The sequence below is a fragment of the Emys orbicularis genome, chromosome 5 (genome assembly GCF_028017835.1).
Source record: "Emys orbicularis isolate rEmyOrb1 chromosome 5, rEmyOrb1.hap1, whole genome shotgun sequence".
Classification (NCBI taxonomy): Eukaryota; Metazoa; Chordata; order Testudines; family Emydidae; genus Emys; species Emys orbicularis.
The window spans coordinates 7,296,331-7,320,590 of NC_088687.1; the positions used below are offsets into that span (position 1 = coordinate 7,296,331).

The 24,260-nt window shown below is 43.9% G+C and overlaps 1 non-coding gene across 1 annotated transcript; it reads left to right on the forward strand.

The window, feature by feature from the left end:
* Window positions 1-317: 317 nt before the first annotated feature.
* TRNASTOP-UCA (transfer RNA opal suppressor (anticodon UCA)) lies at window positions 318-404 on the forward strand. The gene has a single exon. It is a non-coding gene; the product is annotated as a tRNA-Sec (tRNA).
* The last annotated feature ends 23,856 nt before the right edge of the window (window positions 405-24,260 follow it).

Below are 24,260 nucleotides of genomic sequence, written 5' to 3' on the forward strand. Positions count from 1 at the left end.
GATGTCTCCCCCAAGCTACTATATCAAGCCCTGTAATTCTGGATAAGGATACGGCGTGGCAGCTGATCAGTCTCCCAGGATCCTTTGTATCTGCACTGGATGCAAATGAGAGTTTATGTTTTCCTTATTCAGCCAGCCAGTCTATTAAGTCCTCATAGGAGAAAATAAACCTCTTTTAGAAAGATGAAACCAACTGGCCACATTACACTCAGAAACAGAGGCAGTCTGACCCCTCCCCCGTTGTGTTACGTAACCCTCACTGTGAAGAATTCATCTATGTGGTGCCTTATATATTTAGGTGTTGGCTTCTTTTCTTTGCCCAGGTGATCCTCAGTGGTCTGGGGTGCAGGCTTCAAACCTGTAGCTGTCTAGCAACAGAGTGGTTCAATTCCACCTCTTGGGCGGCTGTGTTTGAGGTGTGTTATAGGTTGTTATCTATTGAGACCTCCAGGAGGAACAAAGCAGGAAAACTCAAATTTGCCTCTGAGAGTAGTCTATGCTGCAATTAGATAGCCACAACTGGCTCAGGGGCTGTTGAATTGCAGGTTTAGATACTCAGGCTACTGCCTGAGCTTGGGACCCTCAGTCCAGACTATGTGGCAGTTAAATAGCTCTTTAACCTGAGTCCAAGTCAGCTGGCCAAGGGCCGGCTACAGGTATTCAACTGCAGTGTAGCTATACGCTAATGCAGGGGTTCTCAAACTGGGGATCAGGACCCCTCAAGGGGTCATGAGGTTATTACATGGGAGGAGGGGGCGGCACAAGCTGTCAGCCTCCACCCCAAACCCCTTGCATGCCAAATTAAAAATGTCACTCATTTCTGTATGAGCTGCAAGTTGGGGGGGGGGGGGAATTGTTTGAAAATGAGATTTTTTTCCCCCTCAATGTATAATTGGAGAAAGAAACAATTGGAGAAAGAAATTTTGTTCAGACTTTCCAGAAATATTCACCTCTGAGTAAAGATCAAACAGAGAACATTTCAGTCCCCAAAAGGAATATTTCAGAAAGTTGTGTATTTGAGACAAAATGGAAACTGTTTTTTGCAAATATTTCTATACTGGCAACAACCAGCATCAGCTCTAAGAGCATTTTTGGAACCCTTGATCATATGGCAATTTTTGTTCTGAACTTTATGGCTTTAAGTATCTTTAGTGACCTTTCAAATGGATTGATTTTATTTGTTTGAATGACAAGAAAATGTGTGTAAATGTTTTGTTGTATTTTAAATATATTAGCTCTGTAAGGAATCTATATGCAAAATAATCATAGTTTGTTTAAAATAATTAATAAACAAAATATGACAGATACTTTATGCTACACCATCTCCATACTTTGAAACAATAATCTCCCAGATAGGGGGTAGTCAATTATTTTTTGTTATGGTCCAAATTTCTTGGTCATATAGTCAAGGTCCAGACCCAGGAGAAAATAATTTTAAAAAATAATAACAATAATGATAATAATAAGTAAATAAAAAGATATTGGGGTCTGTTCAAAAGCACCTGACGGTCTGGATTTTTGGCCTAAGGCCCCCCTATTGCCTACTCCCGATTTTATAGATAGATAGATAGATAGATAGATAGATAGATAGATAGATAGATAGATAGATAGATATAATCTGTGTGAAATCACATTGACTGAGATCCTCAGGTGATGAAAACGAGTATTGCTCCTTGCTCCTTCAAAATCAATAGATCTAAGCTAATTTATACCAGCTGAGAATATATTTTCTACCAAATATTTCTTTGTCTGATGGATATTAATTATCCACGATTCTTCTACTTTCCCTGTTTACTGCTTTTGCAGGTGCTGCAGGTTTTTTTTCTTTCAAAAACGGAAAGATTGATCTATCTTAAGAAACCTTAAGCATTTTATTTTTGGCATGCATATTTAAATCCTAATATGCGCGCGCACACACACACACACACAAACAATGTGGGTTTTGCTGCTGACATTTTTAAACTCTGCCATACGTATCAGCAATTTAACCCGTTGGAGGCTTTAGCAACAGAGCTCAGAATTCTTGCAAAAGAGAAGCACAGTTATAGAGACTGACAATCCATTGGAGGCAAAGGGTATGCATCTAGCAGTGTGCCTCTGAATTGCAATGGGTAAGGGATATGTGAAGGGGTATTAGCTTTGGTGACCTGGCAAAATTCCGATCCAGGGCCCTAATTCAGGAAATCATCCCTATTCAAGAAGGTCACTGAAGCTTATGCTTAAAAAGCCGGACTCTTAAGTGCTTTCTTGAACTGGGCTGCAAACATCTAACTACCTGCAGCCCTGAGTCTGAAATGGATTCTGGACCCTCCCCAAGCAGATCTTACTGGAGAGTCAGGACCTACAATTCCACCAAGTCTCTTTCACTACTTCCTGTACGCCCCGCAAAGCCTTGTCTGCATACCTTGTTAATGATAACTGGGACTCTTACCCTACCTCAATGCAGACCCAATCCTGCTCCACTGATCTCCCATTGACTACAGTGGTTCTTTATCTCACCCTTAACATGGAGTAGCAGTTTTCTACAATGAACTCAATTCTTCTCTCTCTTTCAGCAGGTAATCTAGGGTAGTTTTATTGGACTCATCCTGCATCTGTGGAGTACAATTAATCCCACTGCAGCAAGAAAATGGACTCAGTAATCTAACAGACCTTTCCCATCTCTAAATTCTATAGCTAAAAAGGCGATTAATCTGGACTGTACATAGAACACCAAATCCACCATAATTTATGAAATAGCTGGTGGACTACATAAAGGCTTGAGACACAGGGTGAACCTGGAAGGAACCCAGAAGTTCCATAAAGAGATTTAAACAAGAACAAATACACAGGCCGGATTCTATTCTCTGCTGAGATCTGTTAAAGGGCAAGTTATGCCTCCCTGATTCTCATGCTGCACCAGCACTGGTCCCAGTCCATTAGCATAAATTAGAGCAGTTTAGGGGCAACTCTAATTTACACCAATGAGCCAAGGTCCCTATGGACCATACACCAGTTGTGAATGGGTGTAGTTCAGATTCGAGCATTCCCTCAACCAATTATGCTACGATAGGAAAAACAGTTGGTGCAGGAGTTGATTTCAGTGCTTTATGTCAGCAGAGAGCTTCCCCAACATAGACAATTCTCAATGGGCCAGTTAGAGCCAGGTTTTGCCACTTTGTACCATTTGAGCAGTGAAAATGGCTGGAACAAAGAGAGAGAATACAGTAGCATTTATTTTGTGATGAAGTGACAAAGACCCAATTACTCAGAAGCATCAAGCTACTCTGTGTGGGCTTTTATTATGTAGCAGGGAACGATTGGCTAAGAAATTCAATCTCCTGGTTATCAGATTATTGGCCAATGCAATTTAATATAGACACTTTGGTTTTGACTTACAGCAATAGAAAAGTATTTGTCAAGTGGTTAACCTTGGTTTGCTTTTGGAAATCTCTATTTGGGAAGAGGTGAATGGGATGATTTTCTTTTATTTTAACTGCTCAGGTAAATGAAGGCGGGATGAGACAGACTAGAAACTTCAGTATGAGAAGGATGATTTAGGTAAGTCTGTCCACTGCATCTTGAGTTAATTTACTCCAGACTTCTCCTGCAACACTCCAGTTGTTTTGTTCCAGACAGCCCCCGGAGAAAAGATCTACCTTTACTGAGCTAAGTCAGACTGGAGTGTGGTTTCCTTCTGTTCTGATATTATGTATCAATAAAACAAAAGGGGGGACATTTTGGATGCATTTGGCCACATGCCTAGGGGAATCAAATAGTTTTTCTTTACTCAGCCTCTATTCTGTGCATACATTTAGTGAGCAGCTGTGAGGGAGGAGGGATCATTACTGAAGAAGACATGTAGCTGTGGGGAGGAAGAATGATGTTATGGTTAGGGCAGCTGGTGGGAGGTCGGAGGTTGGTGTTCAGTCTGTTGCTCTCCTACAGTTTTCCTGCATGACTTTGAGCCAATCACTTGGGCTCAGTTCCTCAAAGATATTTTAATTACTTATTCCCATGAGATTTAGGTACCTAAATACCTTTGAGGATCTGGGCCTTAGTTTTCTGTTCCTCAGTAAAGAGGGGGGATACTTTTCTATCATGTTGGAAGGCTATATTCACAGCTAGTATTCTCTAGACCCACAGCTATTCCAACTACTAACTTGTTCTACACAATCTCAGCTGGCTCTCTCTTTTAAATCTCTAGTTGTAAAAGTGGTGTAGAAAACCTCAGGTACGTCTACTGAGGTCTGGACTACACTACAGACCTATATTGGTATAACTATGTTGCTCAGGGGTGTGAAAAATCCACACCACTGAGTGATATAGTTATACCGACATTACCCCCCATGTAGACAGTGTTATGTGGACAGGAGGCCTTCTCCCGTTGGCATAGCTACCACCTCTTGGGGAAGTGGATTAACTGCGCCAATGGGAGAAGCTCTCCTGTTGGCGTAGAAGCGTCTTCGCTTAAGCGCTACAGTAGTGCATCTGCACCAGTGCACTATAGACCTGCCCTGAGCGTAACAGATGCAGAGACATTATGTGATTCTGCAGAGAGCCTGGAAAAATAGCTCGGAGAGGTGTGAACTCTCCTATTCATCTCAATGAGGGGTTCACTCAGCTGCCCAGTGATGATCATTTAAATGTCACTGCTGTTAACTATTTAATCCGTCATATAAGAAGGGAGATGGAGGGTCACAGAGTTGCACTATTTACTCCAATTGAATCTGATTTTGGTGCCACAAGTGGGTTGCATTTGGACAGTAACTCCAATACTATTTTCCCCCCAACCAAGAAGCCAAGTGCTTGGGAATCTTGGAGCCCTGCCTAAAAGGGAGCCAAGCAGCTTCTCAATCCTATTTTGAATATCTACACAGCCTACCGGGAACAGCATCTCATTTGGGGACTCAGATGGGTGAAACTTATTTTGTGGGCAGAGCCTGGAAGTGCACCACCATGTTTTCCCCCCATTCTTACCCCTGGAGACATTAATGGTTTGGGAGAAGCTCAGTTGCTACATTAATAACATTGATGGGAGTCATATAAGGCAGTCAAAAGGATTTGTGTCACGGGGAGTCGGCCCCTGTGAATGAAGTGGGTCCAATGCCCCAGTGCCAGACCAGGTGCTCCCAGTTTGTTCGATTAAGAGAGTGGGGCAGCCCCTGGGGCTACAAGGGATCAGGGCACCTGGGACCCAAGGAAAGAGAAGCTTGTTCAGATGGAGGCCTGGGGAATCGGAGCTACCTGAGTGAGATCTGCCAGGGTCGGAATGTCAGAGTCCCGGTGGAAGGTTGAAGGCCAGGGGAGCAGCAAGAGGGGGTTGCTGGCTGACTTCCCAGAGCCAGAGAGCCATAGCTAAGGGCTGGAGAGAGCTGAAGGCAGGGGAGCAGTGGAGGAGTTTTCCTGCTGACATCTCCATACTGGAAAGCTGGACGCAGGGAGGAAGTGAGAGGAGCAGGGGAAGTGAGGGATGCTCCCCTGGTGAGAATGATCTCCCAGCAGAATAGCAGTAGGGGCTCCCCCTGGGAACGGTGGGGTTGTACTCCAGCTGGAAGAGGAGGCTATGCTGGCAAAGGAGCAGCAGAGGACTGACAAGGAGCCCAGGTGCACCAGAAGACACTGATATGGAAGGAAAGTGCCTGTTGGGAAGAGTGGGGTTTTACACAAAAGAATTGCCTTTCAGGGTCAGACCAATAGTCCAATTGGCCCAATATCATTTCTGCAACAGTGGCCAGTACCAGATCTTCTGAGGTAGTGTACACAACAGGACAGTTTTTTTATTACCAATAGCAGCTGTGGACTATATATGCCCCTTTCATCCTAGAAACCCACCAAAGGTGAAAACCCACTTGAAAAAATCCATGGCTTTTATCCTCTCAAAGTAGCCCATTTGTGGTCAGGGGGTACTAGATGTGGAAGGGATGGAGTATGGCCACAAAGTGGCCATAGAGCTATGGTGAAAGGTATCAGATACTTCCACTGATTTCAGAGACAGGCAAGATCCTGTCAGCCACCTCTCATCTTCTTCCATACCAAGTTCAGCATGAATGGCTCCATTGCTCTGTTGCTGTTGGTTACCTTCTGCACTTGTATTCATGTGACCCTTCCAATGGGAATGAGCATGAGAAGTCAGTGCTGCTACTGAAAGCAGAATCATTGTGCCAATGGTTCACATGACAATAGCATGTTTCCTTGGGGAACCTGATGGGTAGGACAGCAGTTCCCGAGATCTCTCATCAACTCCCAGTGGGCCTGATCCAGTAAACACACATGTGAGTAACTCTGCTCCCATTGATAAAGCAGCACAAATGAGAAGTGGCCTGATTTAACTAGATCCTAGTGGGAGCAGGGTTCTGTCTCCATTCCAGTTATTTCTCCTTAAATTCAGCCTGTACGGTGTTTCTTAAAGGTTTGGCCCTGGCTCTGAGTTGCACCTCTTAGGCATTAACCCACTATTGTGCTACACAGATACCTATCCCCTGTATAATTAGAGTAGCCCCAGGAACTTGCTGCTGTAATTAATTGCCGATTCTCACAGCTGTCTATCATTCACACCAGTGTCACAGAATAGCTTGAGGACAAAGAGTTTCACCCCTTATCTCTTTCCACCCCCTTGCCCTTCCCCTGATGTGTCTTTGTGCTGAGGGGTGCATAAGACATAGGCACAAAGTAGCATAGGACTACTACACCACCCATACACAGCCCAGGGAACCCCTGGAATGAAAGAATTCTAAGCTAATGGGATCCAGCTGCTTCATGTCCCACAAAAAACATCAAGGATGCAGAATCCAGGCTAGTTTCCTTGTACCTGGGGGATTTGGGCGCATATCTGGCCAATGCCTCAAAGGTCCGGGACACCAGCCAGCATGCAGAAGTGATTTTACATCCTCTTTCTCAGCGTTTCAGGCAGGTCTGGCTGTTGGTGATGTGGTTATAGAAGAATTGCTTTAGGACTTCCCACATCATCATGACCCCTGCAAAATGGTCAGTGTTCAGCCATTAGCTAGCTCCATGAATGGCTCCAGATGAGCTCGGCTGATACAGGGTGCACTGTTTTGACTTGCACACACATATCTTATCCTTTCGTTCCCCAGCTCCACACATGGGTGGGCAAAGATTTTTCAGTCATTCTGCATGTCGTCACTGTGGCATATAGTTATGATGTGGGACAGTCTAAAACAGTGCTATTATTAAATAAAAAGCCTGCCTAATCCCTAAAGATGATCAGGACATGTATTTTTTTTTTCATATAAAAATTCAAAGAAAACAATCTGGTTGGTTTTGTTTGCTTTTTTTAAAAAATCAGTTTGAAAATGAAAAACTGACAATTTTGGGGGGTTTTGATAATAAAACCCTGACATGTTTCATCTTAATGGAGTGAGATTGTCACTTTGGGGATTTTTGTTTTTGGCAAAAAAAAAGCAGAAATTGTATCATAGAAATTTCCTAATGATTAAAAAGGATTTTTTCATCCTCCCCCCACCCACCCCCCAAAACTCCCAAACAAATAAAGTGAGGAAAAAATGTAACCGGGACCACTAACCACATCTCCAAACAGGCAAACATTATGTACAAACTGCTTAAAATAATCCATTAAGTCCAATGGAACAACACATATTAAGTCCAAGTACCATGCAGCTGGAAAACAGCCTAGATGGCTAGGAAGTGAAGTGGTTTAATCATTAGCAGAATCTAATTGCAGGGGACAAAACAAGCAGAATTGAGTGATCTTTTCTGCAAATCTCAGGGAGTTTGGGATGTGTTGCAAACATTTCACCCAGTGCCTGGGTTGAGGAGGTGTTAATAACTCCACCTCAAGCCTGAGCAATCTTTCCTGCAAGACATGCCTGTATTGCCACAGAAGTGGAGGGTGCAGAATACGTCTGAGTGGTGTGGTAGGATAAACCCTCCTTTTGGTGCAACCAGGCCCCTTCTGTAGGCTGACAGCAGGGCTGGATTAGGGAATTCAAGCACAACACGAGACCCGCTCCCCAGTGTCTTTACCCCCTTAGCCCTATCCCCCTGGAAGTGGTGGTGGCAGACCCCTTCCTGCCACCCCTGAGAGGCAAGAACAGTGGTGTAGGTGTTTTTTTTCCCTACAGGAAGCAGCAGGGGGGAGCAGGGGGGGCCACCAGGACTTGCGCTAGCTATGTCTGCATAGGTGGGTGAGTTAGGCTCACTGCACACTATCCCTTCTACCACATACACAGTGCTCAGTGGGAAGAATCTTGGAGGTCACACCACATTACGATCAATGGGGCAGTTTCCCCTCTCAGAGCTATTGTGTGACGCTCTTTGCAGACTCAAGCACACACCACTGCATGGGTTCCATGAGTGTGGTGGGAGAGGCATTTTCAAGCTGTTCTGAACAACCACAACGGACAGAAACTCACTCTTTTTAAAAGGAAAGCTGCGATTGTGCTGTAATCACAAGACTCCAGAAGCTGGCACCCTAGGCATGGGCCTGTGCCTTAATACTGCCCCTGCTGGGAAATCCCATCTGACACAACCAGAAACTCCGTGTATCTACCACTTATTGCAGATCTGCCCTGTGGAATTTATGGGAGGCTATAGCCCCCAGGCTGAAATCAAGGGAAGGAGGGAGTGTAAATGTTGTTTTTCCCATTACCATAGCGCTTATTTACCAATGGGAGGGAATGACTTGTGCCTTGCTCTCTGAATGGAGCCATTCTTTTGCTCATGCAGAGACATGTCTCAGGCCAGCTGGCTGCCTGAGTTGCTTGTTATCAAGTCTCACAAGTGTGAAGAGACCAAACAAAATCACAACCATATTGCATCTTTACAAGCTGACACTGTGGTCTCTGGCCCAAAAGCACCACTGCAGTTTGGCTCTGGGGGTAAGCAGAGTTATTAATAAAGGCAGAAGGCTCACAAGCTGCAGGTTTGCACTGACCAGTGGCTCCTGGTAAACAGATTCCTTCTATTTCCTGGACACAATTTAAGTCACAATGCTCTGGAGAAGACCACTGCCAGTTGGTGGCTAAAAGCAAAATCGCAACAAGGGGGCAAAAGACAGGATAATAAAGAAAACACAGATCCATCCAGTTTCCAATTCTGTCCGAAATGCTCCCTTAGGCCTACTAGGTAATGATAATAAGCTAGCACAGTGTCCATATGCCATCTGCTGTTTGTTCAAGGCTTCTTCTGCTTCACCTCTTGCAAAATCTCCCACAGCTGGCCACTCCCCTTCTGATACCCACACCCTAGCACAGAGTGAGCCCAGGGATAGCTTCACTGACATTTGCCACACAGTCACCTGCAGTAGAGAGGAACTGTGCTACATATAATTAGTAGGCTTATGCTATCTATCCCTCTCAGGTTTCTGTTATGACACTTGTGGGCATTCATCCATAAAGCTCATGCTCCAATACATCTGTTAGTCTATAAGGTGCCACAGGACTCTTTGTTGCTTTTTACAGATCCAGACTAACATGTCTACCCCTCTGATAGTGGGCATAATAGTTATTCTTGCAGGCCGGACAGATCGCCTTTCCACCACTTTGCAGAAACGACTGTTACACATGTACATAAACTTTTGCACCCAGTGGTTGATGGTCCGTTCGGAAAGAATCATTTACCCTTATTATCAAGGATATCAGACAGAACACTAGGCACCATATTAAGTGATGTCATAGCCAGCTCCATGATAACAATTCCAGATTGAGTAAGGGTCAATGCACAGCTGCGGTTTCCCAGAACCAGGGCAATGACTCTGAGGCCTGAATGGTTTGCTGACTCCGGGCCTCAAAGAGGACATCTGCCTAGAACTGGTCAGAAAATGGAAACGACAATTTCTATCCCATGTGAAATTCTGACATTTTAAAAACCTGTTTTCATCCCAAATCGAGATGAATGATTCTGTGGAATGGAATTTCTGAAATCTTTAGATGAAGGATCATCAAAATGACCTCATTGAAAGATTTATGTCAAAATGAAGTAAGAAAGCTGAAACAAAATGAGAAAGCTGAACTGAAATATCCCATTTCAATTTTGGATTATTTCAAAAAATGTCCATCAAAAATGTTGCTTAAATTGATATTTTCCAGCCAAACTTTATGATTTTCACAAAACAGCATTTTCTGGTGGAAAACTCTTATGTCAGTTTTTCTAACCAGCTCTATATCTGCCTCACATTCAGTTGTGATCAAAAGACAAGTGGATGGGGGGAAGTAGTAGACATGATATATTGTGATTTTAGTAGAGTTTTTTGACACAGTCCCACATGACATTTTCATAAGCAAACCAGGGAAATGTAGTCTACATGAAATTACTATAAAGTGGGTGCATAACTGATTGAAAGATCATACTCAAAGAGTATGGTTAATTGTTCACTGTCCGACTGGGAGGACACATCTAACGGAGTCCCACTGGGATCAGTCCTGGTTCTGCTACTCTTCAATATTTTCATTAATGATTTGGGTAAAGGCGTGTAGAGTATGTTTATAAAATTTGCAGATGACCAAGATGGGAGGGATTGCAAGAACTTTGGAGGACAGGATTAGAATTCAAAATGTCCTGGACAAATTGGAGAATTGGTCTGAAATCAGCATGATGAAATTCAATAAAGACAAGTGCAAAATACTTACCTAGGGAGGTAAAATCAAATGTACAACTACAAAATGGGGAGTAACTGGCTAAGTAGTAGTACCTCTGAAAGGATCTGGGGGTTATAGTGGATCACAAATTGAATATGAATCAACAATGTGATGCAGTTGTGAAAACGGCGAATATCATTCTGAGGTGTATTAACAGGAGTATTGTAGGTAAGGTATGGAAGGTAATTGTTCCACTCTACTCGACACTGGTGAGGGCTTAGCTGGAATACTGTGTCCAGTTCTGCACGCCACACTTTAGGAAAGACGTGGACAAATTGGAGAGAGTCCAGAGGACAGCACCAAAAATGTTCAGAGGTTTAGAAAGCTGGACCTATGAGGAAAGGTTAAAAAAAGTGGACATGTTTAGTCTTAAGAAAAGAAGACTGAGGGGAGACCTGATAATGCTCTTCAAATATGCTAAGGGCTATTATAAAGAGGACAGTGATCAATTGTTCTTCTTGTCCACTAAAGGTAGGACAAGAAATAATGGGCTTAATCAGCAACAAGGGAGATTCTAACTATCAGAGTAGTTAAACTCTGGAATAGGCTTTCAAGGGAGGTTGTGGAATCTCCATCATTGGTGGTTTTTAAGAACAAGTTGGACAAATACCGGTCAGGGATGGTCTAGGTTTACTTGGCCCTGCCTCAGCCCAGGGGGCTGGAATAGATGCCTTTTCAAGATCACTTTCGGCACTCCATTTCTACAATTCTCTGGTCAGATGGCAGGCTGTATGAAGAAATGACAGGTGAAGGGGCTGACAGGAAATGCACACCCATGACAATAAATATTAATGATTCCATTCAAATCAATGGGTTATATGATGTGATGGGACATACAGGACCCATGCTGGCAAGAAGGGAGTTCATGAAGGCCTGGGGATGCAGTTGGCAAGGCCGGCTCTAGGCACCAGCAAAACAAGCAGGTGCTTTGGGTGGCACATTTGCAGGGGGCGGCATTCGGACCATCCTTTTTTTTTTTTTTTTTTTTTTTTAAACTCACTTCCCCCCCCCTCACAACCCTGCAGAAGCAGAGCCACAGAGCAGCTGGGGATACAGCAAGGGAGCTGAGAACCCACGGGACCCTGGGAGCTGTAGTTCCTTGCCTAGCTCCCTGCCTATAGAGCCAGCCCTGGAGCAGGGAAAGAACTACATTTCCCAGCAATCCCTTGGCCGCTATCAACAGGAAAGGGAGGGGTAGGGAGTGAGGTAGCTGAGCCATGCTGCAGCTTGCTGTGAGTTGAAAGGGGTGGCCCTGTGAATGGGGAACAAGTGTGCCCAAGGAGTTGAAGGCTTTGGCCCAGATATCCCCAGACCAGATTAGGGATACTGCTGTGACCTCACCTTGCAGCCCCCAAAGAAGGAATTGGGTGGACTAAATGGACAGTGCCCCTCTCTATCTGAAGTCTAGCAAGGGAGGTACGTGGATCCCACTAGAATCTGAAATGAAAAGTAAGGGAGGGGAGGCTCTGCTAGAGGACTTGGGCAGCTTTAGATACATTACCAGGCACTTAGGAGCATTTCAACTTCTGAGCCATGGAAGCAGAAATTGACTTTTCCTTTCCAGATTTAGCTAATATTCAGAAAGGGAATCTAGCACCTGCCTTCCAGATTTGAACACCCCCAAAATTCAGGAGTGCTCAAGCTCAATTTGGGCAGCTGTTACTTCATTTCTCCCAAATCAAATATACTGATCCACTGTAACTTGCTGTAGAAAAAGTAGGATAAAATTGAGCAAGAAATGCTTCCCAGTGGTTATTAGGACTGGAATTGCTATTTTCAACAGCCATTGCTTTTTTTTTTTTTTAGTTTGTTTAAAAGGAAGACAGTGATATTGCATTGGCAAATTCCCCATAGAAACAAAGAATGGAACAAAAGAATAATAAAGGCACCTCAAGGTTTCCTCATTTATGTAGGACAGTCTTGTAATATGCATCCAGATATCCTCCAATCACACAAGCTGAAAATTGTTCCACTTTACTGCAGTTCTGTAACCATATGGGAACCAATCCTGTCTGTGTTCTGTGCACATCCAAAATTCCTGCTGAATGACCCACGCTGGGAGCGAGTTACCAGTGACCCAGGGCTGGGGCGGCAGGAGGGTGCAGGTTGGGGGGAGAGCCTGGGGCGGCAGGGGGGTGGGGGGGAGCCCAGTGCTGGGGCGGCAGGGTGTGTGTGTGTGTGTGGGGAGAACCCAGGGCTGAGGCAGCAGGGGGGCAGCCAAAAATTTTTTTGCTTGGGGCAGCAAAAAACCTAGAGCCGGCCCTGGCAGTTGGCCTCGTCCTATAACACCTGGAGCAGTTTTCAGGTGTGGAGAGGGGAATTAAAAAGGAGAAGATCCAGCTCAGTTTGGGGCTGACCAGGAAGGAGCTCTGCCTCTCCATTGGTTTCAGCCAAGAGTTGGAGACTGCTTGCTTTCTGGATGAGTCTCTCAGTGGATGGGATGACTGGGCCCAGGGAGACTGACCAAAAGAACTGTCTGCATGAAGACAAGCCCAAAGTAGAAGGTTAGGGTCCTGCCGAAGACTCCTTTTGTTTTTCATTGATCCATAGTTTCCAGAAGGGGCCATTGTGATCATCTAATATATGACCTCCTTTATAACACAGGAAAGAGACATCAGAACATAAGAACGGCCATACTGGGTGAGACAAAGGTCCATCTAGCCCAGTATCATGTCTTGTGTCCAATGCTAGGTGCCCCAGAGGGAATGAACAGCACAGGTAATCATCAAGTGATCCATCCCCTGTCACCCATTCCCAGCTTCTGGCAAACAGAGGCTAGGGACACCATCCCTTCCCATCCTGGCTAATAGCCATTGATGGACCTATCCTCCATGAATTTATCTAGTTCTTTTTTTAACCCTATTATAGTCTTGGTCTTCACAACATCCTCTGGCAAAGAGTTCCACAGGTTGACTGTGCATTGTGTGAAGAAATACTTCCTTTTGTTTGTTTTAAACCTGCTGCATATTAATTTCATTTGGTGACCCTTACTTCTTGTGTAATGAGAAGGAGTAAATAACACTTCCTTATTTACTTTCTCCACACCAGTCATAATTTTATAGACCTCAATCATATCCCCCCTTAGTCATCTCTTTTCCAAGCTGAAAAGTCCCTGTTTTATTAATCTCTCCTCATATGGAAGTTGTTCCATATCCCTAATCATTTTTGTTGTCTTTTTTGGAACCTTTTCCAATTCCAATATATCATTTTTGAGATGGGGCAACCTCATCTGCATGCAGTATTCAGGATGTGGGCTTACCATGGATTTATATAGAGCAATATGATATTTTCTGTCTTATTATCTATCCCTTTCTTAATCATTCTCAACATTCTGTTTGCTTTTTTGACTGCCACTGCACATTGAATGGATGTTTTCAGACAACTATCCACAATGACTCCAAGATCTCTTTCTTGAGTGGTAACAGCTAATTGAGACCCATCATTTTATATGTAGAGTTGAGATTATGTTTTCCAATGTGCATTACTTTGCATATATCAACACTGAATTTCATCTGCCATTTTGTTGCCCAGTCACCCAGTTTTGTGAGATCCTTTTGTAGCTCTTCTCAGTCTGCTTGGGACTTAACTATTTACTACTTGAGTAGTTTTGTATCACTACTTGAGTAGTTTTGTATCATCTGCAAATTTTGCCACCTTACTGTTTCCCCCTTTTTCTAGATCATTTATGAATATGTTGAATAGGACTGGTCCCAGTACAGACACTTGGGGGGACACCACTGTTTACCTCTCTCCATTCTGAAAACTGACCATTTATTCCTACCTTTTGTTTCCTATCTTTTAACCAGTTACTGATCCATGAGAGAACCTTCCCTCTTGTCCCATGACAGTTTACTTTGCGTAAGAGCCTTTGGTGAGGGACCTTGTCAAAGACTTTCTGAAAATCTAAGTATACTATATCCACTGGATCCCCCTTGTCCACATGCTTGTTGACCCCCATCAAAGAATTCTAGTAGATTGGTGAGACATGATGTCCCTTTTTAAAAACCATGTTGGCTATTCCCCCAACAAATTATGTTCTTCTATGTGTCTGACAATTCTGTTCTTTACTATAGTTTCAACCAGTTTGCCCAGTACTGAAGTCAGGCTTACTGGCCTGTAATTGCCGGGGTCACCTCTGGAGCCCTTTTTAAAAATTGGTGTCACATTAGCTACCCTCCAGTCTTTTGGTAAAGATTTAAATGATAGGTCACAAACGACAGTTACTAGTTCTGCAATTTCACATTTGAGTTCTTTCAGAACTCTTGGGTGAATACCATTTGGTCCTGGTGACTTATTACTGCTTAGTTTATCAATTTGTTCGAACATTTCCTGTACTGACATCTCAATCTGGGACAGTTCCTCAGATTTGTCACCTAAAAAGAATGGCTCAGGTTTAGTAATCTCCCTCACATCTTCAGCAGTGAAGACCGATGCAAAGAATTCATTTAGTTTGTCTGCAATGGCCTTTTCATCCTTGAGTGCTCCTTTAGCATCTCGATTGTCCAGTGGCCCCACTGGTTGTTTAGCAGGCTTTCTGCTTCTGACGTACTTAAAAAAAAATTAGCTATTACTTTCTGAGTCTTTGGCTAGCTGTTTTTCAAATATTTTTTTTGCCTTCTTAATTATATTTTTACACTTCACTTGCCAGAGTTTATGTTCCTTTCTATTTTCCTCATTTAGATTTAACTTCCACTTTTTAAAGTTCCACAGGTTGCCTTTTTGCCTCTCACTGTTTCTTTTACTTTGTTGTTTAGCCACAGTAGCACTTCTTTGGTTCTCTTACTATGTTTTTTAATTTTGGATATACATTTAAGTTGAACCTCTATTATGGTGTTTTTAAAAAGTTTCCATGCAGCTTTCAGGGATTTCACTTTGTGCACTCTACCTTTTTATTTCTCTTTAATTAACTTCCTCATTTTTGTGTAATCCCCCTTTCTGAAATTAAATGCTACCGTGGTGTACCTTCCCCAAAATAATTTCTAGAGCAGATCTTTTAGAACAAACATGCAATCTTGATTTTAAAAATTGTCAGTGATGGAGAATCCATCATGACCCTTGGTAGATTGTTCCAATAGTTAATTGCTCTCACTGTTAAAAATGTACACTTTATTTCCAGTCCGAATTTGGCTAGCTTCATTTTCTAGCCATTGAATCATGTTATACCTTTCTCTGCTAGATTGAAGATCCCATTATTAAATATTTGTTCTCCATGCAGGTAGCTATAGAGTGTAATCAAGTCACCCCTTAACCATCTCTTTATTAAGCTAAATAGATCGAGCTCTTTGAGTCTAACACTATAAGACATTTTTCTAAACTTTTAATCATTCTTGTGGCTCTTCTTTGAACCCTCTCCAATTTATCAGTCCCCTTCTTGAATTGTGGGCACCAGAACTGGATACAGTATCCAGCAGCGGTCACACTAGTGCCAACTACAGAGCTAAAATAACCTCTCTACACCCAAGGATCCCCTGTTTAACCAATGATTGGTTTGCCTGTTTGTAGTATTCCTTTCATTTTTCCACTTGAATATCCAGGAAGACATCGAACTCATGTGTGCCTAAGCCAGAGCACCACTGCACCTGACCTGTGAAGGGCAGCACATGACCATCGGAGACCTTGCAACAGGAGGAGGAGTGCCCTCTTGGGCTACAAGAAGGCGTCACAGAGGCAGGCCCTGTCAGAGCAGTGTACATGGAGAGTAATGTAGTGGTGAATCAGAATATCCAAGTGGATCAGTATAGTAGATGAAAATAAAATAGTTCAACCCGCATGACCATCCTCAGGTTTCAGAAGACAAGGTAGTAAGTACTTCAGATGATGAAAAAAATAAAAATAGAATATGGAGGGATTATAAAACCAGACAAGCTTCCATAAGAGGAGGGATTTTTTTTTTTAAATCAGGCATAAAATGAATTTGGTTGAACCCCATACAAGGAACATTTCTGCCTGAATGGAATAATTTTGCCCAAGTTTCAAAATGTTGAAAATAAAACATGATCCAAAATGTATTGAAGTTGATGGAATCTTTTCATTGACTTTATTGGATCAAGCCCACAGTGATGAGGAAATATTAGGTTCAAAGCACTGATTTTCGTTATTTAACGTGGTGAAATTCTCTGATCTGTGTTATGCAGAAGGTCAGACTAGATAACCTAATGATCTTTCTGGCCCTGGAAATCTTTGGATCTATTTGTGTGAACTGCCAAAACCTCTTGGCCATGTAAAATAGGTCTTTACAGCTCATGAACCAGCACTCTGACTTTGATTATTTCACAAGAAAAACCTCCCTCCAGGGCCAGTGCTACCATTAAGGCAAACTAGGCGGTTGCCTAGGGCGTCAAGATTTGGGGGCGCCAAAAAGCGGTGCCCCCAATTTTTTTTTACAGCGTTCCTATGCCCCCTCCCTGAGCGCGCGGTCGCCATTCCACTTCTCCCACCTCCCAGGCTTGCGGCGCCAATCAGCTGTTTGGCGCCGCAAGCCTGGGAGGGGAGGAGAATTAGAGCGGGGGTGGCGTGCTCGGGGAGGAGGCAGAGCAGAGGTGAGCTGGGTGGGGAGCTGCCGCATGGCTCCCCGGGGGGGGAGCTGCCGCAGGGATGGGCGCCTCAGGGCAGGGGGGGGGGAGCTGCCGCGGGGGGGGCACCTCAGGGCGGGGGGAGGGGCAGGGAGCTGCCGCAGGGCTGGGTGGGGGGTCGCAAGGTGGAAGTTTCGCCTAGGGCGCGAAACTTCCTTGCACCGGCTCTGCCTCCCTCCCAGTACTTTCGCTCTTCTAGTTCCCAGCACAGACAGAACTGGGAAGCAGAGAATCAGATCAAAGTTAAAAACAACAGGCATGAAAAGGGATTACTTATCTTTGACAAACAAAATAAAACAACAAAGCAGTGGTTGGCTGGCAAAAAGGATAGAAAATACATTTCATTATCATTTTATTTGACAAGCTAGAGAATGATTTCACATTTGAAAAGTTAATTTATAACTTATGGAATCATAGAAATTTAGGGCTGGAAGGGACCTTGAGAGATCTTCTAGTCCAGCCCCCTGTGCTGAGGGCCACAAAATCGTAAAAGGGTAAGTAAACCTGACCTATGAGGTTAGGTTTTATGTCTGTTACAGCTTTTATGCCTGAGGATTGTGCCAAACTTTAGCTAATAATATGCTTAGAAGATAATAAACAATAAATAGAACTGTATTTCATCAATATTATTATGGGCATATTAAGACAGAAAGAGATAGGAACATTTCCATTTAAATACTAGTCTTTGAACTGTGCTACCTATATCAATAGAGTATTTTAATGGGGGGGCGGGAGGGGAATCATCAATATGTGTTCAAGGGAATCTTTTATTCACAGAAAACAATTTACTTTCAGTTCTACTTAAAAGTATAGATGTTTTTGACAGTTTGTCTAATTAGAGATCTAACTCCAGCATCCAAGAAGTGTTCCACAGTTTTAAGTATTTGTTAGATGCAGTTCAATTTGCTGCATTTCTTTCTTTTGTTCTCATTAGGACTTGTTGAATAATCCTGCTGTCAATACTAAGCATAGCTTTACTGGTTTAACTGTTTTTTGTTATTGTTTTTTCACAATAATTTAGTTCGGACAATATGACACTAAGGTCAGAATTTTCAAAAGAGATTAGCTCTTATTTAAGTGCAAAAATAAGTGGCAAGAATTTCGATAGTTCAGAATTCTACATGCTGAGCTACTCAGAAAAATCTGACTAAAGTATCTCAACAGGATCTACGTACCATCCTTAGAGGTTTTTAAGGCCCGGCTTGACAAAGCCCTGGCTGGGATGATTTAGTTGGGGATTGGTCCTGCTTTGAGCAGGGGGTAGGACTAGATGACCTCCTGAGGTCTCTTCCAACCCTAATCTCCTATGATTCTATGAAAAGAGAGCACCTGGGCCCCAGAGGTGAAAGCTGTCTGAACCCACGATAGACAGCTAGAGACTTAACAGTGGGGTCTGTCTGAGAGATACACAGAGGAAGGCAGAGCTATGAGATTCCTGAGGAGGAGAGGCACAGAGAGCCAATGGGAAGAGCTAAAAGTGAAGAACATTACTGAAGAGCACTGACCAGAACTGGGGAACCTCTGCTGAATTACAGGAGAGCATGTGCAGAGGCCCCGAGGAACAAACGGAAGAAACAGCCTGGCTAGGGAAAGCTAAGTTTGAAACAGGACAATTGATGCTGCACGGTGGATACCAGGGGCCGGGCTAGGGCTCACAGGCAGAAAGGCCTGGCTGAGTAGAACACTGTGGGAAGTGCTCTTGCAGAAGACCTTAGTGGAGGACTGTGGGAAGCTGAGCCCAGAACAAGGGGTTGGTCCTGGAAGGACATTCCCTGAGCAGTGGTAGGACTCACAGGCAAGGAGGCCTGGGTGAGTGGAACTCTGCAGGGAGTTTTCTTGCAGGAGACCTGAATAGGTGCTACCAGAGAAGAATTGCTGGAAAGGAGTGAGTCTGGGAGCTCTCCGGTGGATGGCCTGGAGAACAGAGCCCTGGAACAACGGCAGAAAGAGTCTGGGACGTTGGTTAATGACTCTCAGGAGGATGGGCTAGAAATGATGTCCTCAGAGTGAGCATGGAAAACTGCTGTGAACCTGTTGTACTTTGGGGATTTTGTGATACTTGGTCTATCATGAGGGTTCTGTGGACTATTGGTAGGCTTTGCAAAATTCAATTTTTATTTTTTATAATTTCAGTGGATGATATTAAGGTGTATTTTTAACTTTTTAAAATTTTGATCACGTTAAATGTTCACCAGTGGGCAAAATTATGGCAGGTAGTCAGGCATTTAAGGGAAATCAGACCATTATTTAATGACAGTAGACATTGAAATGCAACAAGTTAAAGCTTTTAAACTGTTAATACACAAATTGTCAATATCACGTCAAAATATACAAAGCAAATATCCTTAAATCAAGCTCTAGTATGTTCTCAAGCATCATTTTTCTTACTTTGACTATCTCTAAACTTCAATTATAATTGATGGAAATATTTTTTGTTGTTGGTTTGTGTGTGTATGATGAAATCAACATTTACCGATAAAAAGCTAAACCTTTCAAGCTTAACTATTAAACTTGTACAGCAGTGTTTCTCAAACTGGCGTCGCTGCTTGTGTAGGGAAAGCCCCTGGCGGGCCACACTGGTTTGTTTACCTGCCCCCTCTGCAGGTCCGGCCGATCGCGGCTCCCACTGGCTGCGGTTCGCCGCTGCAGGCCAATGGGGGCTGCTGGAAGCGGCGGCCAGTAAGTCCCTCGGCCTGCACCGCTTCCAGCAGCTCCCATTGGCCTGGAGCAGCAAACCGTGGCCAGTGGGAGCCGCGATTGGCCGGACCTGCAGAGGGGGCAGGTAAACAAACAGGCCCGGCCCACTAGGGGCTTTCCCTACACAAGCAGTGACTCCAGTTTGAGAAACACTGTTGTACAGGCATAAAATATTCCTTGAGGAGGGCTTTTGAACTGTATGGCTAGTCCAAGGGTAAACAGAGAAGAGAAAATGGAGATATACCTATCTCATAGAACTGGAAGGGACCTTAGAAGGTCATTGAGTCCAGTCCCCTGCCTTCACTAGCAGGAGTAAGTATTATCCCTGACAGGTTTGTTTGTTTGTTTTTTGCTGCAGATCCCTAAATGGCCCCCTCAAGGATTGAACTCATAACCCTGGGTTTAGCAGGCCAATGCTCAAACCACTGAGCGATCCCTCCCCCATGGGCACACTAAAGAAGGCACACTTGCCATGCAACAGCCCTCAATTGGAGGGTGCACCAAGCTGGGTTGCTTTACTACAGAGCTACTGGATGCTAAGTGCTTTACAAAATCTGACCCTTATTTAGGTGTCTATGTGGGAGATGAGCTTTCTTCAGCTCTTTTGAAAATATGACCCTAAGTGCCCATTTGGACGAAGTTAGGAGGATATCAACTGTGTTTAGTAAATTTTAAAGGTCTTCTGGGAGCATGTGTAATCCCATGGACAAGTTAATGACAGAAAGATAAGGGAGGTGTCATTTGAGTGGCAGAAATCTACAGAATCACAGTTTCAGGGTGTCACACTCTGTGATGTGGGAGGGGGGACTTGCTGCCCCCACCCTGGGCTCCCAGCTCTAGGTTCTCCAGTTGGTGGAAATTCTGATAATACAATGTAGTCGGAAATAGGTTGAGTTGAGTAGCAATCAAAGCCCTTTCTCCTACAAACACAATGGTACCAAACATGAAAATAGCCAGGATAGAATTCACACTCGCAGCACGAGAAGACTTTGTGAAATACTTTTTGGCTTTAGATTTAACCAGGTGTTCTGTGTGATTCCAGGTACCGCGTTGAAATAAGAGACATAGAGAAGTTTGACCCTGATATATGGGAGGAATTTCCAAAAGGAAATTGGGTTGTTAAAGAGTCACCAGTTCCTTTGTGTGCACTTGGTTGAGACAAAGCCTTATGACATGATAACAGAGCAATGAAAGCCATTGGGAGATGGGTGGTTGGGGTTGGTGGGCATGTGACAGCATCCGAATGCTCTCAGCTGTTTCTTTTTGGGGGGGGGGGGTGTTTATTATTATTTTTTTTTGGACAAACCCAGAACGCCTTTGAATTTTGAGCGAAACATTAAGCATGCCAAGAAGGGGCAATTTTAAAACTACAGGTTGAGCTTACTTGCACTAGGAACCCATTCACATGACTGACTGGAGCTAATCAATAGCATGATGAAAGCAGTTTTCAGTGATGAGATAGCTAAAGTTATCAATCAAATGGATCCTTTGGGTCAGGACTTGTATGAAGCCTGCAAAACCCAAAGTATCATCCAGAGCTCTGTCAGTCTATGGGCTCTAATCAAGAAGAACGAACTAAAGAAATGCACAGAATGCCAGAATGAAGGTGTCAGGGATTATAACAGAGCTAACCTCAGACAGGTCATTGTTTGCTCATTTCCTGGTCGTGTCCAGATGTCAGCACGATATTGATCTACGTGAGACTTTGGGAAAGTACGAGTTTTCCGTGAAACCCACAATGAAAGTTCAAATGTGACGGAACAATGAACATGTGTCAGGTGAAAAGCAAACTAATGCCCATCCTGTAAGGTCATCCTAAAGCAGCACCTAGTGGCAAAGTGACTGGTACCTTATGCCAACCTGGGATGCGGGTGACCTAGATTCAGTTCCATCCCTGCCACCTGATATGGAAAAGGGATTTAAACTTGGAGACTGGACTATGGGAATATTCTGGGGAGGAATTTTCTCAATTTTTCCTGTTGAAGCTGTTCTGCTTTTTATAAGCAACTAAATAGTCATTGGCGCAGGGATTTGATCTTAGGACATCAGTGCCCTGACCACCAGGCATTATCTTCCTCACGCTTTTTCCCTGGCCCAGTGACTATTCATCATCTTTATGAATGACTAGGAATGGACATAAACTGCTAGCTGAAAAATGTTGGCCCAGCTCTACTCTTGTAGGGCCTGAGACTTCCTAAAGCAGATACTGAAGCTGCATATACTGACATAAAAAAGGCCAGTATGTTTTACAACAAAGGGTATGGGAGAGGCACAACTTGCTTGCCTTGTTACCATGGCTACACTAGATTTACTGCAGTTTCAACTCAGCAGCGCAGAGTTGTATTTTAGAATATTCGGTTGCTTTGCTTTCACGATAATACATGTACTTCTGCCACAGCTTAATGATGCAAACATTTTCTTCTCTTGTTGATGATCCCGGTCACACATAATCTTTCACTTGCACATTTCTGCTAAGTTAGGTTTATACTCCAAATAAATTTTACTTTTGCTTGCTGTGAATAGCCTGAGGAAAAATATGGAGGCTTCACTGGGCCAAAATACTGCTCTGTTTACTTTATAGTCTGATTAATCGTAAGCATTGAATCAAAATGTCTAACTCCCCCCCAACAAATCTCTGTGTTGCTGTCCCACCTCCAGCACTCGCCCCGCTCCTGCAAAAACGGAAGCATGTGAGTATCTCTCCTCACACATGAATAGTTGTGTTAACTTCAGCATGGCTTCCTGTAAGGTACTTATATGCTTGAAAATTCACAGGATTTGGCTCACGTAAGGGCTTAGGGCTGCAATGAAGTCTGCTTACAGGATATGAGCCGGAGTAGCAACTGCAGACTCTTTCCACCCTATGCTGGGGCCACTAGATCTGCATGAGTACAAATTCAGACACCATTTTCCTGTTGCTGCCCGCAGGCCACCTCGCCATTGGTATCTTCTGTGCCGGAGTATGATAAGGGCCTTGTATGGAGAGCCCCTATGCTGCACAGACAATCCAGGAAGTTTTTAGAAAGTGTAGGGGACAAATTTCTGGTGCAAGTACTAGAGAAACCAACTAGGGGCAGAGCTCTTCTTGACCTGCTGCTCACAAACAGAGAAGAATTAGTAGGGGAAGCAAAAGTCGATGGGAACCTGGGCAGCAGTGACCGTGAGATGGTCAAGTTCAGGATCCTGACACAAGGAAGAAAGGAGAGCAGCAGAATACGGACCCTGGACTTCAGAAAAGCAGACTTTGACTCCCTCGGGGAACTGATGGGCAGGATCCCCTGGGAGAATAACATGAGGGGGAAAGGAGTCCAGGAGAGCTGGCTGTATTTTAAAGAATCCTTAACGAGGTTGCAGGTACAAACCATCCCGATGTGTAGAAAGAATAGTAAATATGGCAGGCAACCAGCTTGGTTTAACAGTGAAATCCTTGCTGATCTTAAACACAAAAAAAGAAGCTTCCAAGAAGTGGAAGCTTGGACAAATAACCAGGGAGGAGTATAAAAATATTGCTCAGTGAAATCAGGAAGGCCAAATCACAATTGGAGTTGCAGCTAGCAGGGGATGTTAAGAGTATCAAGAAGTGTTTCTACAGGTATGTTAGCAACAAGAAGAAGATCAGGGAAAGTGTGGGCCCCTTACTGAATGGGGGAGGCAACCTAGTGACAGAGGATTTGGAAAAAGCTAATGCACTAAATGCTTTTTTCCCTCTTCACGAACAAGGTCAGCTGCCAGACTACTGCAATGGGCAGCACAGCATCAGGAGGAGGTGACCAGCACTCTGTGGAGAAAGAAGTGGTTCAGGACTATTTAGAAAAAGCTGGATGAGTACAATTCCATGGGGCCTGATGCACTGCATCCGAGTGTGCTAAAGGAGTTGGCGGATGTGATTGCAGAACCATTGGCCATTATCTTTGAAAACTCATGGCGATCGGGGGAGGTCCCGGATGACTGGAAAAAGGCTAATGTAGTGCCCATCTTTAAAAAAGGGAAGAAGGAGGATCCGGGGAACTACAGGCCAGTCAGCCTCACCTCAGTCCCTGGAAAAATCATGGAGCAGGTCCTCAAGGAGTCAATTTTGAAGCACTTAGAGGAGAGGAAAGTGATCAGGAATAGTCAGCATCGATTCACCAAGGGCAAGTCATGCCTGAATGACCTAATGCCTTCTATGATGAGATAACTGGGTCTGTGGATGAGGGGAAAGCAGTGGACGTGTTATTCCTTGACTTTAGCAAAGCTTTTAATATGGTCTCCCACAGTTTTCTTCCCAGCAAGTTAAAGTAGTATGGACTGGATGCATAGACTATAAGGTGGCTAGAAAGCTGGCTAGATCATCGGGCTCAATGGGTAGTGATCAATGGCTCCATGTCTGGTTTGCAGCCAGTATCAAGTGGAG